Source organism: Denticeps clupeoides, chromosome 8 (assembly GCF_900700375.1).
Source record: "Denticeps clupeoides chromosome 8, fDenClu1.1, whole genome shotgun sequence".
NCBI classification, from domain to species: domain Eukaryota; kingdom Metazoa; phylum Chordata; class Actinopteri; order Clupeiformes; family Denticipitidae; genus Denticeps; species Denticeps clupeoides.
Window position 1 is genome coordinate 3,613,963 of NC_041714.1, and position 20,085 is coordinate 3,634,047.

Sequence of the window (20,085 nt, forward strand, 5' to 3'; positions counted from 1 at the left end):
ATTGTAGCATCGTGGCAAAAACGAGACACAGGGCTGAAGTGAATATTTAATTGAGCGCTGTCGGTCGCACTAACGTTTCCTCGTACATTAAAAAAAAGAAAAAAAAAAAAAGTTAAATGTTAATTATGCCAATGACCGGATTTGAACCGGCGACCTCTGGACTCTTGTCACAGCGCGCTACCGCTGCGCTACATTGGCAGAACAATTCATTATGGTAAAATAGTACATTTGACATGGGCTAATGTACAAAAGCCATATTTTGCCCGTGTCCTTCGGCAGCCATTACAAACTTTTGGGCTGCTGCTGCCACCTGCTGGTGTTTAACGCTCACACACCGGCGCGCACCGCAAGCGGAGCGGCTTTTGGCTCAACTCGCAAGGTCACGTGACACTCTTTATGCAGCCGCAAGGGGGCGCAAAGTCCCCGCTGCCTGCAAACAACAACAGCCACGCGAATCAGGGAAAAACAAAAGAGGAACAACAATCATTTCATGGAAGCGCCTGACGGACTGCACAAGTGCTCGCCTGTGCAACATTTCATTAGGCACCAAATACGAAAACCTGCTGTCTTCACCTTAAACAACAAAACAAAACAAATTTTGCGTGTGCACAAGTCTCACCTCTTTGACTTGAAATGCAAGATTTGTAAAGGTAAGAAAGACCAGAGTTTCGCTTACACTGATTGAAAATGATGAATGCTATATAATGCAGAAAATATGGTCAATCATCAGGAAAAAGGATTTTTTTTTTTTACAGGATTTGTTTTGCTAGATTGTGATCGTTTATATAGTTTTTAATGAATGCTTGATGTGACATTTTAACAGGACGTATGGCGCCCCCTGTGGAAGAACCAAGCACCAAGGTGGTGAAAGTGGCCACTACAGTGGTCAGGAGGCAGTCTACTGCAGAAGGAGATGTGGCTCCCACACCTTCCATGGGGACAGAGGATGAACTCAGTGCTTTGGAAGGCAGCCTAATGAAACCCGGGGTCTTATCCATCTCTGATCACTTTCCATGTTTCATTCATTCTTCTCATTATATTTAAATATTTTATTGTGGTTTTAGAATGTTTGACTGGATGATAAATTAATAAACATGGGCTGTCTGTTTTTTACAGACCAGAGAATCTAGGCAGTAAAGAGGATACAGCCACATTTCTTGCCAGTTTGGACCATCTGTGGAGAGGTTTTGTTGACATGCCAGCCGTGGCCAAGCTCCTCACAAAAGCCTACCCACTTTCCGGGAATTTGGACCGCTTGACCGAGGTAAACATTTGCAGCATTTATCAGACGCCCTTATCCAGAGCGACTTACAATCAGTAGTTACAGGGACAGTCCCCCTGGAGCAACTTAGGGTTAAATGTCTTGCTCAGGGACACAATGGTAGTAAGTGGGATTTGAACCTGGGTCTTCTGATTCATAGGCGGGTGTGTTACCCACTAGGCTACGACCACCCTCAGGACATGGATGCGCTGGATTCTCCACGTCTTCAACACGGAGGGCTTGAAAAGGAGCAGATTGTTGGGATCTGTGGACAAGTGGAAGTGGTGCAAGACATCTTCCACTCTCTTCAGTAGCTCCAGTGGTTGTGGAATTTTTATCCTACAATGCTCCCTGATGTGTTGATTTGTGGGATTAGGTGGAGAAGTTCCACAGAATGTATATGTATCTTTCTACCTCTCTAGGTCACCTTGATCAACCACAGAGAACGCTGCAGATACAAACTGGCTGAATGCACTGTATGGTGAGTGATGCTCTGAAACACACGAAGAAACACATCGCCTCATGCAGTTTTGCCACATGTGCTTGTTGTACAGGCTGCGTGAAGCTCATGTGTTGATCAGGTTTCCAGGAAGTTGCCTCTGCTGCCACGTCCTCTGTTGTCTTCCATGAACCCCAATGTAGATGTTCATCTGGGCCAAGTCAAGGACTTTAAAGGCAGCACAGCAATCTCTGTGAAGATAGGAGGAATAAACAATTTCAATAAATCTAATCCAATTTAGCAGAGCAAATCTATGAATAGAAAAGTACGCTAAATCTGCTGAAAGCATAAACACATATTGTAACGTCAAGGAATTATGCGTGGTTCCCAGAATGCATTATGTGCACAGTTTTAGTTAGGGACACTAGTTGTAGATTTACCCACCATCTCGAAGACATGTTGCCTTAATGGGCTTTGGGGAAAATGTTAGTTGGTTGGGAGGCTTATTTTATTCCAGGTTTATTGCCAGGAAAACTAGCACATTGACTTTGGCAGGTTTTAAACATGGGTGTTGGCATGTCACAACATTTCCTGATTTACTGTAAAGTCTCTCTGAAGGTGAACTGCTTGCTGGTATACAGGGCTATTTCCTAGCTAGCTTACTCAGGTGTGGGAAGTCGACCTGATTGCTTTACCACCAAGTGAGAGGGTCCATATTACTCTCTATGGTTGGACACATCATGTAGTTGTTCAGTTCAACTTCCACAGTGTGCAATGGTTGCATAGATGATGGAGCTGGGGATGTCTTGAAGAAACTGCCCATGGACTTTTTGGCCTTCTTTAAGGTGCACATCTGTTGGACCCATGCCCTGGTGGTCTTGATTACTTAGGTCCTGCTCCTAAGTAATCAAATTTAGTTATAGTGCATTATTTTGTCACTTACTATTGTGATATTAACATTTACCTTTGGCACAACTGCTTCAATTTTAGACATCACCCTGGCTCTGATGTCTGACACCTTGTCAGAGCTGATGTCGTTGGCTTTGAATCTTGGGTCTATAAAGGAGGTCATGTCCAGCAGTTCTTGAGTTGCTGGGTTGTCATACTTGGTGTTCATGCTTGGTTACTCTAGAATCTTCATCTTTAAGGAACTAAATGTCTTGACTTTCTGTCTGCTGACAGGACGCTTATGGCCCGCTGCTACTTTAGAACCCTCTGAATCATTCTCTGCCTGGAAGCCCACCTTGTAGGGTATTTTGTGATGAGGGAGTGCTCCGGGAGGTTGTGCTCTTTCTGTGCTTTTTTCGGTGGACATACAGGGTGTAAAAACATTGCAATATTATAATTACAATATGACAGCATTTGAGATGTGAGCTTTACTTTACTTTACTTTATTTAGCAGACGCTTTTATCCAAAGCGACTTACAAGAGGAAGACACCAGCAATTCTCGTTTGATTTCTATAGAATATTGAGTTTACAAACTAAGAGCCCTGATAAGGCTCAGACTTGTCAATGAAGAGCATGCTCAGAGATTGTTAGGTGCTAGACGAAGAAGCTATTTGAAACAGCCTTTGAAAGTGTCAGCTACAATTTGCCAACCTCTGTGAAATATTTTTCCCCAATAAACACATTATCTTAAATATTACAATATGTGACCCTGCCTATGATAACCCAGCTAAAGTATTTTTTTGGCAGGCAACTCTCTGCTTGATACATCAAATAATTCAACATAATTTAAAGAACATTGTTAAAATGTAATGTTGATATGTATAATACTGACCAAGTAAGGCCAAGTAAGGTCAATGATTTGGGAAATTACAGGCTCCGAAAAAACAGGTTTTTGAGAAATTTTGATGTATAAACAAACATTTTCAACCCTGATGCATCTTTGAAGCATAATTATGGTGACTGTGTGTCATATAGCAAATGAAAGCTTATAATGAAAGCTTAAAACGAGACACAGGGCTGAAGTGCATATTTAATTGAGCGCTGTCGGCCACAGTGACGTTTCCTCGTTCATAAAAAAAAAAAAAAAAAAGTTAAATGTTATTTATGCCAATGACCGGATTTGAACCGGCGACCTCTGGACTCTTGTCACAGCACGCTACCGCTGCGCTACATTGGCAGAACAATTCTTAATGGTAAAATAGTACATTTGACTTGGCAAATTTTTTTGAAAATGTTTTGCCCGTGTCCTTCGGCAGCCATTACAAACTTTTGGGCTGCTGCTGCCACCTGCTGGTGTTTAACGCTCACACACCGGCGCGCACCGCAAGCGGAGCGGCTTTTGGCTCAACTCGCAAGGTCACGTGACACTCTTTATGCAGCCGCAAGGGGGCGCAAAGTCCCCGCTGCCTGCAAACAACAATAGCCACGCGAATCAGGGAAAAACAAAAGAGGAACAACAATCATTTCATGGAAGCGCCTGACGGACTGCACAAGTGCTCGCCTGTGCAACATTTCATTAGGCACCAAATAGGAAAACCTGCTGCCTTAAAGAACCAAAAAAATTGCGCGAGCCCACATCTTATGGAACTGCTCCTTGGTGCAGACGACCCGGGTTCGAATCCTACCTGAGACGCATTCTCCACGAAACCTACAACTTTTAAAACGTGTGTGCCACAACACTCAAAAATTAACTAAAATAAAGGCTTTCAAAACAAAATATTCCTTTACAAACACTGTACCAACCATACAGGACAGAGTGAAATAGAAGGGAAGGGTGGGAGGGGCGTTGTGTCAAACACACTTCAACAGGAAATATGCTCTACACATAACGAGAAGTAACAACTACATTTCTTCTAAATGCCAGAAGACCACCAGCGTTTTAGCTTGTGGGCGCTCCACATTTGTAACCATGGTGACATGGTTGAACTCTGCTTATTTATGTATTCAATAATTGACTTTTGTAAAAGTCATACTATTTTGGTGTTCCTGCATTAGAAATACTTTCTGATACTTTTACAGTGATTTACTCAACATAGTTGAGCTGTGTACTTAATTACTTATGCAACAATGACACAGTAGTTAATTCCTATTATGCTGCCCTCGCTCTGGGTTTTCTAGTCTCCACCAGCTAGACAGCGAGATAACGATGCTCCAATAAACAGACTTGTATTTGGTTTTCTCTGTGCTGATTTATTGAAGAATGGCCTCTGACCATTGCCTTCTCTATGACCATCGTAAAACTGAAAAAATACAAATGTGACAATCAGCTAAATAACATAGCAAATTAACTCGTTCCATGCGCACAGCAAACTAACACAAAATACACATTTCTAACGCTACTAATATACAAATAATTATATTGTTACCACACACAAAAAAAGAAAGTGCTTATCTCGTCTTAACCAATACTTACAGACAAATCTTGTCCAAAGCAACAACATTCTTGCTCAATACGGGAATGCTTCGGCACTATGTTCCGCCATCTGGATTCTTATTCTCCCGTTTTCAGAGTAACCAAGAATAATATTACGAGACAGCCACTAGAGCTATAGGCCAACTTACTGCCTGCACAAGGCAGAATACTCCCCACCTAGTACAATATAATTGTGCTACTTACATGTAACCTTTTACATGAACATTTGAACAGTTAAAACAGTGTACAGGTCTAGTAACCTTATTTATCATCTAATAAAAGCAAAACCATATCAGCAATGGGTCTCAAAAACACTTTTACATTGACGTCTTTAACAACCTTCACTTCTGCTTTTCGAACCTTATTGTCCTTGCTCTCAAAGGTTCTCACAATCTTTCCCATAGACCAGTCATTTCTATGTGTGAGAGCATCTTTCAATAACACAATGTCACCAACATTTATGTTTGGCTTATCATCAGTCCATTTTCTTCTTTGTTGTAGAGTCAAAAGGTATTCACTTTTCCACTGTTTCCAAAAAGAGTCTGCCAGACACTGCACTTGCTTCCATTGCTTTGTGTAGAGGTCTGGAGGTGCAGAGCTTCCTGTTGGTGCAGATACTGCATTAGTCTTTTGGGTAAGAAGCATTGCTGGAGTTAAGAGGTTTGGCTTGTCTGGGTCTGTTGACACTGGTACGAGTGGTCTTGCATTCAATATTGCCATTACTTCCGCCATGAATGTACTTAACACTTCATGTGTGAGTTCAACGTGTGCATCTTTCAAAAGAATTCCATCGAGAGAATCTTTCAAAACGACATGACTCTAGCTGTTTTACTGAGGTATTGGTAGCAAGAGTTTTGATATCAGGTCTGATCTCTGCATCTATGCCAGGGTCGACCAGAGCAAAGGTGTCACAGTAAGATGTCTCTGTGTCATGTTGCGTCAAAAAAGAAGGACCACTGAACCAGTTGGTGGAAGCTAATGTGGAAGCCGCAATCGGTCTGGTAGCTTTGTCCGCTGGATTGTCGCTTGTAGATATGTAAACCCACTGTGCTGGATGTGTGGTCTTTCTGATTCTGCTCACTCGGTTAGCAACATAAGTGTAGAACCTTCTTGTGTTGTTGTGTATATAACCAAGGACGATTTTACTATCCGTGAAAAATCTAACAGTATCCAGTTCAATGTCCATCTCATCTCTGATCCGCTCGTAAATCTCTACAGCTAAAACCGCTGCACATAACTCTAATCTAGGGACAGTGTGGGCAGGTCGGGGGGCTACTTTGGACTTGCCCATGATGAAACCTGTATGCCACTGACCTTCACTTTCGAGAGCTCTCAGATATGCCACTGCTCCTATGGCCATGGTGGAGGCATCTGAAAATATGCAATATTTTATGGAAGATAACACCTTGGTGTTTGCAGGGGTATGTTGTCCTTTTCTAAATCCAAGTCTTTTAGATCCTTTGCTCTCTCTGCAGCAGGAAATGCTTCACTACTTTATGGTCATTAGAAGCTATTTTGTGTAGCTTTAGGTTTGATTGCGCCAGCATGCTTTGCGCACTTGTGAGAACCTTGATAGCTTCTTCTGCTGTTTCTGTGGATGCAAGGCTGTCATCCACATAAAAGTGTCTCATGACAAACCGCTTTGCATTATGTCCTTGCTCCTTTTCTCCCTCGACTGCAGCACGCCTCATGCAGTGAATAGCTTCAGCTGGAGAGGGACTGTTTCCAAACACATGAACCTTCATCCTATAGTCACAGATGCCTTTCTTAGGATCATTGTCTTCATACCAAAGGAATCTCAAATAGTCCCTATGATCCTTTCTCACTTCAAAACAATAAAACATCTGCTGTACATCAGCTGAAAACGCTACAGGCTCCTTCCAGAAACGCATAAGGACACTTAGTAGTGTATTGTTTATGTCGGGTCCACTTAACAATACTTTGTTAAGGGAATGTCCTTCAAACTCTGCACTTAAGTCAAACACTACTCTCAACTGGTCCGGTTTCTGAGGGTGGTACACACCAAAGGATGGTAAGTACCAGTGTTCTTTGTCTGAGTCCAAAGGAGGTGCGAGCTCCGCATGTCCAGCATGTTTTGTATGAACTCTATGTACTGTCTTATCATTTCTGGGTTGCGCTCCAGTGTTTTTCTGAGGCACTGGAGGCATTTAAGTGCTTGCATTCTGTTACTTGGAAGCTGTGGTCTCGGACAGCGAAATGTCAAAGGTGCCACCTAGCTATTACCTTTGTTTTGATACACTTCCTTTTCCATAATATCAATGAAGTCCTTGTCGTCTGCTGACAGAGCTGGTTTGTCATCATCTGTTGTTGTGTGAAAAACCATTTCTCCAAGTTGGTTAGCGTTGTTTTGAGGGGTAGATGTGGTATTACACTGGTAGTTGTAACCACCTGACTCCTTGATCTGGAACGTGTTGGGGCATGGGCAGAGATAAGAAGCACGACCGTTCTGAAGAACGTGTGTTTTGAGAACCTTCACATTGGTTGGTTTATGCATCTTCCCCATGCAGACTTCCCCAACTATAACCCAGCCTAAATCTAGACGCTGTGTGTAAGGCATGTTGTGTGGTCCATTGATTTTCTCTCTCACCTTGTGTACCTGTATGATGTCTCTTCCCAAGAGCAATAGAATAGGTACTTGTTCTTCTACAGGAGGTACCTTTTCAGCTATCTTCTGCAAGTGTGGAAACTTCATAGCAACTTGTGGAGATGGGATCTCTGTTCTGTCATCTGGAATCATGTCACATTCGATCAGATTTGGAAGTGGGAGCTTAACTCTGCCGTCTACTGACTCAATCATATCAATGTTCTTCCAACATTATCCGACATTCCTGAGCATGTTCTGAGTTTGTAGGTGCTTGAGTATGTCTTCATATTGAAAAGCTCAAAAAACTGAGACTTAGCTAGTGACTTGTTACTTTTTTTCATCAAGCACTGCGTACATCTTTTTTGCCTGTTCTCCTTTGCCGTCTGGATAGACTAACACAGGGCTTATTTTTGAGCAGGAATGTGGTCTATCTGCATCACCACAGATTTCTGTGCATTTAGAAACGACTGAGACATTCAAATTATCCTGTGTCTCCCCACCATCCTCTTTATCGGCCTCAGTACTCTCAGCTGGAGCAGGGGGTGGACCTGGATGCAGCACTGCCAAGTGTCTGTCGCTGCCACACTCCGTGCATTTTATTTGCACCCTGCAATCCCTTGCTAAATGCTGAGTAGAGCCACAACATTTAAAACAAATGTCTTACGCTCGTCCATGGGTTTTGCTCTGAAGCTTTTACACTTCTTAAGTGGATGAGGCTTCTTATGTATAGGGCACAAATTGTCTGGACTCTCTGTAAGCACACTGTACCTATTTTGAGCTCCACTAGCTTCCGTAGGGATGTCTGTTTTGTGTACATTAACCACTTGCCTGTTGTTGTCTTTAAAGCTTTTCTCTCTTCTGAAGTTGGTGTTAGCAGGAGGTATGATGACAATACTTGGGTCATTTCTTATTTTGGCTTGTTGTCTTACAAACTTAGAAAAGCTGCTGAAAGGGGGAAAGGCGACACTGCATTCCTCCTTGTACTTTGCTCCTGTTGCAATCCATTTTTCCTGTAATCCGTAGGGTTATTTGTCGACAATGGGGTTGACTCCACGAGCCGTGTCCAAATACGAAAGTCCCAGTAGGTATCCTCCATCTTTTGCACATTCAATTTCCTGCAAAACGTCACCAACTCTCTTAACTTTGTGTTGTCTTTGCTGTTGAGTTTAGGAAACTGATCAATCTTTTTTAGCAGTGCATTTTCCACTACCTCAGGAGATCCGTAACATTCTTCGAGTCTTTGCCACACAAGGTCGAGAGCTGCTGCTGGGTTGAACACGTGTGCTGAGCGGACTCTTTTGGCCTGCTGACCAGACTCAACTCCAAGCCACTTAATCATTACATCTAACTCTTCTTGAGGTGTAACCTGCAAATCTTTAATAGCATTTTGAAATGACGCCTTCCATGCCCAGTAGTTCTCTGGTTGGTCATCAAACTGCAAGGGTCCTGTACTTAACATTTCTCTCCGTGTCAAGTACCTTGTAATGTCCTGTACACCCTGTGTCTCTGCTAATGTGTGAAAAGTGTTGTACGGATACAGATACAACTGCAGCCTCAGCTTCAGCAACTGCAACAGCTTTTTCACAACTCCAAATATATAAATGAGCCTCAAGTTCCGTTTTCTGTTTCATTATGGCTGCTTCTTTTTCTGAATATGCTAACTGCGCGCGTGCAGCTACTGCCTTTGCCCGTGCTTTTAGTGCTGCAGAACTTGTTGTGGAACGTTTGGATGCATGCGAGCGAGAAGACCTTGACTGTGTGTCTGTGTTACTCGCGTTATCCTTGTTCTCAGTGTTATCCAATTGTTCTGATTCCATTTGGTCTTGTATTTTTTCCTCTTCTAGAAGAGCCAAGCCATATTGATTATTCGATCGAAGGCTCATGGTTGGTGTGCTGGATATCTCCTCGTGGTTGTGCTCGTTGCGCTAGTTGTCTTTTTACTATGCTGCCCTCGCTCTGGGTTTTCTAGTCTCCACCAGCTAGACAGCGAGATAACGATGCTCCAATAAACAGACTTGTATTTGGTTTTCTCTGTGCTGATTTATTGAAGAATGGCCTCTGACCATTGCCTTCTCTATGACCATCGTAAAACTGAAAAAATACAAATGTGACGATCAGCTAAATAACATAGCAAATTAACTTGTTCCATGCGCACAGCAAACTAACACAAAATACACATTTCTAATGCTACTAATATACAAATAATTATATTGTTACCACACACAAAAAAAAGAAAGTGCTTATCTTGTCATAACCAATATTTACAGACAAATCTTGTCCAAAGCAACAACATTCTTGCTCAATATGGGAAAGCTTCGGCACTATGTTCCGCCATCTGGATTCTGATTCTCCCGTTTTCAGAGTAACCAAAAATAATATTAGAGGGAGCTATAGGCCAACTTACTGCCTGCACAAGGCAGAATACCTATTGAGTTCAAGGACTAGCTGGCAAGACCACAGCAGCATCCACTTATTTATTTATTTAGTGTGTAAAGTGTGTGTGTGTGTGTGTGTGTGTGTGTGTGTGTGTGTCCAATATCTATGAAAAAAATTATTACAAAAGATTTATTACAACAGAAATGTGTTGACACCAATAAACTATACACAGCAAACGTCTTGAGAGGACCACCATGTGCTCTTGGAGGTTCCTGGTCTACTTCTGACGGCATGTCACCAGCAGATAGCGGATTGCACACAGGCGGGGGTGATGAGAACAGCTCCAGTTTTTAATGTCAGCCCTACGCAGGGGACCAGGAACTGGTGGCTCTGTTGAGAGAACTAGGATTAAAAAAATTGAGATGGATCATGATTTTAATATTAGTACATGTGACAGTAATAAATACAAAAACTAAGTATTGCCCATACGTTCTTTTTTTTTCCATGATGTCCATTCTTACCATCTTCATTACTCTCTGCTAAGTTCAGCACTCTGTATTAAGTGAGAGGAAAAGCTGTGTTGGGCCCTAAAAATGATTTTTTTCAATAATTTATTCCCACTCTCCAATAGGACTAATATTATGAAAGTGAAAGTGAAGTGATTGTCATTGTGAAACACTGCAGCATAGCACACGGTGCACACAACCGAATGTGTCCTCTGCTTTTACACCATCACACTTGGTGAGCAGGGGCCAGCCATGACAGGTGCCCGGGGAGCAGTGTGTGGGGATGGTGCTTTGCTCAGTGGCTCCTCGGCGAAGCGCTTTACGGATTTGTTTGTCATCCGACGTATATCGACATTCTTCCATCGCAGCATTACAGCCTGAAGCCTTTTGAGGTCTGAATGTCTGATGTCTGAAGAGTGTACTCCAATCCTTATTGATCCCCTCATCACACAACTTCTCAATCAACAGCTGCCATAGCTGTGTCAACTGTCTCTGCTGAGTCATTCTCTTCCTCCTCCCACACATCACACATGTGATGTGCCTGTCACCAACACTGCCCTCTGTCCGTGCACCAGAGCCCTCAACCTGGCCATCATCCAGGCTCAGCGTGGCCCTCCCCAACTGGCAGCCCTTATCCTGCAGAAAGCCCAGAATGCATGAGTCCTGGACCTCTGCCACCCACACCGGGGGTTACATTTACATGTACAGAATTTATCTAACGCCCTAATCCAGACCGACTTACAATCAGTAGTTACAGCAATTTAGGGTTAAGTGTCTTGCTCAGGGACACAATGGTAGTAAGTGGGATTTGAACCTGGGTCTTCTGGTTCATAGGCAAATGTTTTACCCACTAGGCTACTACCACCCATATTTTATTCTTGCTGCCTGTATTAATATTTTTTTGTGTATGTCTGATACACAGTTCATCAGCACCATGGTCCTCCTATAAGCTCTGCTGCTGCACAGCCACCAGGCAGATCAGCAGATGCACATTCTCATCAGCCTGCTGTCACAGTCGCCAAATATGATGATGAAATCAGCCGATGGAAATGTTCCCATTAGCAGCGACTTTGGATGAAATCGTAGGTAGAGTTCATGGGTTTATTTGCTGGTGCCTTCCTCTTGTAAGTCGCTTTGGATAAAAGCGTCTGCTAAATATAGTAAAGTCAAGTATCAGGATCAAGTCCAGCTCACTACTTTTCTGTTTGTGGCATCACCCACCTCAGCCTGAGCTTACAGACTCCAGCACTGACCTGCCTTCACCAAAGCATTTCCAGCTGCATTCATTTTTCATCTGGAAGCCAGGTTTGCAGGCAGAGATGGGAGCAATTTCAAAAGTCTCCCTTTTATGAGACAGAAAAACAGCGTTGGTCAGAAGAGAGAAAGAAGTAGCACATTACGTGCTACTTCAGCAAGAGTGTTATTCATGTAAATTCAGCATATTTTCACAGCTCATTATGACAGATTTTAAAAAACCATTTATGCTGATTTTGTTATTTGATTAACCCATGGAAATATACACACACACTTGAATGGATGATTATTGTTTTAAATGTTTATATGTTCCCTAGACTTATCATTGTGAAATCATAAGTAGTAATGTGTACTTAAAGCAATAAAGAGCAATTTACAGTTTGTTTAAAGTGTCCTCTGTTCTTTCTCTATAGTTGATACAATATTTATGAAAATACAATGTTTATGAAAAATAAAGTTTTATAAATCGTTGCTTTTATACTTTCATTATGCAGTTTAATTGGGTTTAAACAGCTGTGTCATAAGTTGGTGCATTGAATTTGAAATGTAACAATTATTCTGGGATGTATTAATTAAATAATAATAAAAAAGCTCAATTTTTGGTTTAGAAATACTTCATTTTTTGAGTGTTGTGGCACACATGTTGTAAAAGTTGAAAGTTTTGTGGAGAATGCGTCTCAGGTACGATTCGAACCCGGGTCGTCTGCACCAAAGAGCAGTTCCATAAGATGTGGGCACGCGCAATTTTTTTTGGTTCTTTAAGGTGAAGACAGCTGGTTTTCCTATTTGGTGCCTAATGAAATGTTGCACAGGCGAGCACTTGAGCAGTCCGTCAGGCGCTTCCATGAAATGATTGTTGTTCCTCTTTAGTTTTTCCCTGATTCGCGTGGCTGTTGTTGTTTGCAGGCAGCGGGGACTTTGCGCCCCCTTGCGGCTGCATAAAGAGTGTCACGTGACCTTGCGAGTTGAGCCAAAAGCCGCTCCGCTTGCGGTGCGCGCCGGTGTGTGAGCGTTAAACACCAGCAGGTGGCAGCAGCAGCCCAAAAGTTTGTAATGGCTGCCGAAGGACACGGGCAAAGTATGGCTTTTGTACATTTGCCCATGTCAAATGTACTATTTTACCATTAAGAATTGTTCTGCCAATGTAGCGCAGCGGTAGAGTGCTGTGACAAGAGTCCAGAGGTCGCCGGTTCGAATCCGGTCATTGGCATAAATAACATTTAACTTTTTTTTTCTTTTTTTATGAACGAGGAAACGTCACTGTAGCCGACAGCGCTCAAATAAACATTCACTTCAGCCCTGTGCCTCGTTTTTGCCACGATGCTACAATGGTGTCACGAGTCAAAGTGGGAACGGACGATTTCACACACGGGAGTTCGCAGCCAATATGGACAAGACGGAGTCACGTGGGGAACAACGTTTACATCCTTCTAATAATAAGAAATAGGATCAATAGTTCTACTGTGATGAATAGAACACCATCTGGAAGAAAATTAATCTTGACATACAGATTGTGAAGCTGGATTTGGGGTTCAGTGGTCTTCTGAAGACTGCTGTGTTTTAGCTTCAGGTCCTGCTGTAGCCGGTACATTTTGATGCCTGGGACATGTTGCTTTCTGAGGATAAACGATAATATCCATTATCTTTGCTGTCCTAAAAGTCCTTCCAGATCTTGACAGCACAGACTACAAACCCAACCAAATTCTCATCCTCAGTTGTGGTGTTGCTCTTACTGCCATGTAGTGTATGAGGTTCTCAATGTCCTGGAAACCTCTAGTATACTCTAAAAAAGACAGTAGATTGTCCTGCTTTAGTCCTTCTGGACTAAACTGTCCAGCCTTCTCCTCATCCTCAACCTTCCTGATCAAATATAAGGTGTAGCCAACATCATTTTCAAGAAGCCAGCAAAAAGTCTGCCCTTTGTATTTCCCAAACTGGACAACATATTCTCCCAACACTTCCTGTCTGTAAGACACATCCCCTCCTCTGATTAAAACAATGGACTGTGCATTCTCTTTCAACACCTGCTCTCTCTGAGGAGCAGACTTGTCTTGCAGGGAGGGGTTGTCTTTGATCCTCCTAGCTTCATCTGAAGGATACTGCCTTAGATGTCCAGATGGTCCTCTCCTGAAAGACACCTTAAGCTTCCCAGGGAAGAACCTTTTCATCTTCAGTGACAGGAATAAAGAAACCAGGATAGATATTTAATTATGAACAGGAATTCTGTATATTGACATGTATTTAGTACCTAAATATTTAAACAAATTGATAGAACGGGTTTATTAATAATTATGTTGTAAATTGGTATTACCTAAATTGAATAAAATACCAGCACACAATATGGATACAGTTAATGAGTTTTAGTCATATATAAGTGACTGACAGGTTACCATAACACGAAAGTGCATCATTAGTATAACATTAGTTTATAAACAATATGTCACGACTATGGACTTACGGGGGAAGGAAGCGCAGAGGTGTGACATGCTGGGAATGGGTTTTTATTATAAATGAACAATAAATAAACATAAACGATTTAACTTAAATGAAGAACATAAACAAACCCGCAGGCGTGTGGCAATTGCCAGAACTCAAAATACATAAACAATTGCAAAGGTCAAGTTCACTACCGTTCACCAGAGTTCACGAAAATGCCAGAGATTCTGAAGGGGCGGAAGTCTCTGGCATTTATACGCCGTCAGGATTGGCCACCGGTGTTGAGCCCAGCTGCAGTCAATCCTGACACAATAATCCAGTTCATGCAGGCTCATCTGCCTAGAATCCATTATATCCATTATATCCTCGTTTCACTACAAATAATTGTCTTCATAAATTGATTGCGGTGCGTTTTGCTGTGTTACTAATAAATACGGTGGCCCTGAAGTGCAAATCACAACGACAAATTGAGAATCACAACGACAAATTGAGAATCACAATTACATTAAGAAACCGGAAAGGGTAGGTACCAGTCAGCAACGGGAGACATCACTGATTGGACGACAGTCTTTCGTCTTTGGAACCAGGCGTTCCTCTGCCTGTAGCGCATTTCGTTTGAACGGCGGAATGTTTTGTTCTGACTGTGGGAAAAAGTTGGTGGAGGAGTCACCCAACTTTTGCAGCGGCTGTGGCAAAAGGCTTTATGATGCATCTAGCATCGGAGACACTTCACTCCCATCGAGTAAGTTAATAAGCATGATAAAAGGTTTGTATTAGCCTAGCATTAGCATTGTTTCCAGACCATAGCAGACCAGAGGGCTGTTCCATGAAGCGAACTCGGAAAATCGAGGCTCATTTGAAAATGCACACCGCTGTCAACATGAGTGCTCAAGACCTTTCTAGTAGTGAAGGTTTGGGGGCAGTTCTAGTGTTAAACAAACCTCACAGCTAGGGTGCAACGAACCAGGCTTGTCCATATAAGTGAATAAGCTGAACTACTGCAGGTTAGCTTGTTCCTTTATTGAGCCGTGATTTTCAGAGTGAGCCTGGCTTTTGGGATTAGTTTTTTAAGTGCACTGCAACAGCATTCCAGTGTGCTGACCCCACTCATATGCTTCTCTGCCAAGGCCCTGACTGCTTCAGAACTGGAGAGCATGTTCAGACCAGATCTCAGCCCAAGCAGGAAGCAACAGGCAGCATAAGGAGGTCCTAACACTTGGCTTTTGGGCAGATTATCTCCTTGATTCTGAAGGCTTGAATGGATACCTTTTTGTTTATAGTTTTATGAAAGGAGAGATAAGGAAATTAATTTTAATGTACTACAGTGTTTACTTTCTTCTTTCAGAGAAGGCAACAGCAGTGTGTCTGGAAGATTTGATGATGTTTGCCACAGGGCTGACGGCAGTTCCGCCGGCAGGAATGACACCACCACCATGCATCCAGTTTTTAAGTGATTCGCCTTTTCCAGTTGCAAACACCTGTGCAAATACTCTGAAGCTTCCCATCTGTGACTCATACAGCATCTTTAAGGCCAACATGGACTTTGGAATTCAAAATGCTCCAGGATTTGGATGTTCTTAAATCACCAAGGTCATGTTACAGTCACTATGTTACCCTGTGAAGTTCAGCTGCCCTTGGCACACTACTTAACACATTCATGTGAGAAAGCAACTTCCATCTTGTTAAACACTTGTTTTATTCTGAATATTGTGTATGTTGGAAAAGTAACAAATGCTGGACACTATTTATAAATGGTTTTATTAAAGAAAATTTAAAATGTTTCCTTGTGGTTAAATGTTAATATTTAAATCCATACCAGGTGCTGTATATTATGAACAATATTATATTCAATTTAGCAAGACGGAAAGGAACCACTACATACATTAAAAACTGAAGGAAAAACAGAAGTCCAAAGGTTCTATTAGGTGCAAAAAAGGAAAGGCACTAAAGTGTCAACACAGTGTGTGTCTTCGTCAGAGTAACTCTGACCCTTCTGTTTTTCATTATGGCTGTCCATCAGCTGTAGAGCAACTCGTGAGTGGATGACGTGCGGAGTGCCTTATTACACATTCAAAACTGAAGTTCAGTTAGTTGGTGTCTAAAACCCAGCTACGTCCTTCAGGGTTAAATACAGTTCTGTGGCTGATTCCCAGTCTTGTGGCTGCTGCAGTGTAGAGCCTGTTGTAAATATTCCTCAATGTTTGGATCACCACACAATCCAACCGGTGGCCTCTCCTCAGGAAATGCATCCAGTTCCCTCTCCTCAACAGCAAATCCTCAGTCTCTTGAACCATATCTGCAAAATGAAAATAGAACAGTGAAGGATTTTTTTGCTGACAATATGGAACTATATAAATCAACGCATGCAGTGACAGGTTATAAACTGCTCTATCATACTTATGTGTAAAATTATGAATATATTAACCAACTTAAGCAATAAGATAACAATTTGCATTTAGTTTAATGCAAAAGCTTAATTCATTTTGTTAAGAACTCAAATACCTGTGAGGCAAGAGATAGAGTTCGTTTGGAATCCCCCCTGGACACGATGCAAGTCTGCTTGGCCGGATCCTGTATTTGTTCCAGAGGTCTTTGCATTCATGCAGGTCTGTCTGTAGAACCCTGCTGAAGCAGAATATCAGCAAGCATTGGTGTTCGTGGCTTCCATTGAAGTTTCCAGAGTCTCTTAGGTCTCCAAACAAGTCCATCCAAAACTGAGACCTGGGTATATAATTAGTAATATTTAAGTATCAATTTAGCTTTGTTCTTGGTCATTTTATAATGTTTGAAAAAAAATATCCCGTGTTACATTTTGGTCTAATTTAAAACATGCCACAAATGGATGTCAAACTAAGTAATGCATATTAGTTTTCCATAAATATTGTAGCGACCCAGCAGTAATGTTATTGTTAAAATGCTTTTCACTCTGCTCTGTTTGTTGGTTGTGAGGAGTGGAGAGAGAGTTTGGTCTGAGTTGCGGCGTGTTTTTTTTTTTTTTTCATTTTGTATTGCCGTGGTTAAATCTAGGCAGGCATGCTCTTTTCGTCACAACAGCTGACAGTGACCATTTTCAGTTCCTGTAATAAAGTGATGGCTCTTAACGTCTATCTCATCCAACTTCTCAACACGTCCAGCAGGACGCTATTATATTCTCTTAAATGCATGTATAAAAACGATCTGATCACCTTTTACTGTAGCCTACATCTACCAGACACAAATGTACCCACCTTCCTCTTCTGAAATAAGACCACCATGACTCGATGCGCTGATTCCCGGTAGATGATCTGTAACTGTCTGTGTGCGCGTGACGGAGCGTACACTGTATTGCTGCCATAGTCCCATTCTCAGTCCGGAGGTCTGTTCGTAATCTCATTGGTATCACACCAAGACTCTTTTTACAGTTTATATAATTGTAAGCTATAACAGCCAGATTGTTGTTTGTTGCTCCACACACAAGCCACATCATTCTTCTTGAAAAGCCATCTATACATCCTGACAGGGCCAAGCAAACTTTACTTTACTTTATTTGGCAGACGCTTTTATCCAAAGCGACTTACAATGGGAAGACACCAGCAATTCTCGTTCGATTTCTATAGAATATCAAGTATACAAACTAAGAGCCCTGATAAGGCTTAGACTTGTCATTGAAGAACATGCTCGGAGAGTGTTGGGTGCTAGACTAAGAAAAATTATAATGTATTTATACATTTTGTATTTGTTTGTTAAATGTGTATGCATGTGTATGTGTTAAATTTGTCTGTAATATTTTTGGAATAAGAGGGTTTTCACCTTCTTCTTAAAAGTGGTGATAGTCTCGGCTAGTCGTGTGGAGGAGGGCAGGTTGTTCCACCAGCCAGGGACAACAACGGAGAACAGACATGATTGGAATCGGAGACCCCGTGAAGAAGGAATTTTTAGTCTCCTTTCGTTTGCCGATCTGAGAGAGCGTGTAGGAGTGTATCTAGGTAGTAGTGTGTTGATGTAGGAGGGCGCAGTTCCATTTACAGCCCTGTAGGCAAGCATCAAGGATTTGAACTCAATGCGAGCAGCTACCGGGAGCCAGTGGAGGGAGGTAAGAAGAGGTGTAACATGGGTGTATTTTGGCTGATTGAAGATGAGGCGGGCTGCCATATTTTGGACCATCTGGAGTGGTTTTATGGTGACTGCAGAGGCTCCAGCCAGGAGAGAGTTACAGTAGTCGAGTTTGGAGATGACCATTGCCTGGACGAGGAGCTGCGTAGCCTGTTGTGAGAGAAAAGGCCGAATCTTGCGAATGTTGTAGAGAGTGAACCTGCAGGATCTGGAGATCGCAGCAACATGATGGTTCAAACTCAGTTTGTTATCTATCCAAACCCCAAGGCTTTTTGCAGATGCCGTGGGTGTTAACAATAGCGATCCAATTTGAATTGAAAGGTTTTGCTGAGGAGAATTGTTGCCCGGAAAGATCAGAATCTCGGTTTTGGAAAAGGGTTTCAGTTTGTCATAGCCATCTACATGCCATATGTAATTGGGCCCCATGGAGTGATACGTTCATCTTGTGAACCTCCTTCGAGTTCTCAAAGCGATTCCTTGAGGATTTTGTTGTCTCAACAGTCTCAACAGCTTGACACGCAGCTTGTGTTTTTGTTTGAGAACTTGCCACATGGTCCAATACCCAAACAATTGTCCTGGTCCTCGAAGATCGGTCAAAATGGCACGCCTCACCTCAGGAAAGGGAGAGTAGTTGCCTCGTCTGTACAGTCCAGATTCTTTTAGATGCATTTTCAGTGTACGCATACTAATTGAAATGTCATGATTACACTTGAGCATATCCACTATCACCTCGTATGTATGTCCTGAATCAAAATATTCTCGAATAGCGAGAGCTACGTTTGGGTCACTGGTAATGTTCATGTTCATGTCTTTTGTTTTTGTGATTCTCAATTTGTTTGTGTGGTTTGCACTTCAGGGCCACCGTATTTCTCCCTTCAGAAAACTTTTGCCTCTCTTCATTTTTCATTTTTCTGTATTCTAGGACGGTGCTGAAGGTTGGAGTCGGGCAGTTTGAGGTAGTCTGTGATGCTAAAGGGAAACAAAGGAAAAACGTACTACAATGTCACACATTAAAGACATATTCATTCACGTGACATTCCATTGTCCACACAACACGCAAATAAGGACAACACTGAATAATTTCACTAAAAAATTTCTACCATGCAATGACAATACAACTGATACTACAGACCAATACAATTCTACACTAGTAAGTTTTAATGTATACAAACATAATAGTGTTAGTTCCTAAAGTTGATAATAAATGAACTCATTTATTATTGTTGTGGAAATGCTCAGAGGGCTGTTTCACGAAGCAAACTAATCCCAAAAGCCATGCTCACTCTGAAAATCACGGCTCAATAAAGGAACAAGCTAACCTGCAGTCATTCAGCTTATTCACTTATATGGACAAGCCTGGTTCGTGGCACCCTAGCTGTGAGGTTTGTTTAACACTAGAACTGCCCCCAAACCTTCACTACTAGAAAGGTCTTGAGCAGTCATTTTGACAGCGGTGTGCATTTTCAAATGAGCCTCAATTTTCCGAGTTCGCTTCGTGGAACAGCCCTCTGGTATGCTATGGTCTGGAAGCAGCTAATGCTAGGCTAATACAACCATAAAAACAAACCTTTTATCATGCTTATTAACTTACTCGATGGGAGTGAAGTGTCTCCAATGCTAGAGGCATCATAAAGCCTTTTGCCACAGTGTTATGTTTGCTATTTGCGAATAACCACGCGGACTCTCGACACGCGGTCTGCTTCTTTTCTCTTTTATTTCCGTATACCCAGAAACCCTTACAGCAACACCCACAA

General features: G+C 42.1%; 1 long non-coding RNA gene across 2 annotated transcripts; it reads left to right on the forward strand.

Moving 5' to 3' along the window:
* Window positions 1-465: 465 nt before the first annotated feature.
* On the forward strand, window positions 466-15,973 carry LOC114795945 (uncharacterized). Of its 2 annotated transcripts, none has more exons than XR_003750573.1 (5): window positions 466-650; window positions 824-1,264; window positions 1,422-1,583; window positions 1,684-1,742; window positions 15,585-15,973. It is a non-coding gene; the product is annotated as an uncharacterized LOC114795945 (long non-coding RNA). The 2 variants fall into 2 exon arrangements; XR_003750574.1 differs by having other exon boundaries at window positions 1,442-1,583.
* The last annotated feature ends 4,112 nt before the right edge of the window (window positions 15,974-20,085 follow it).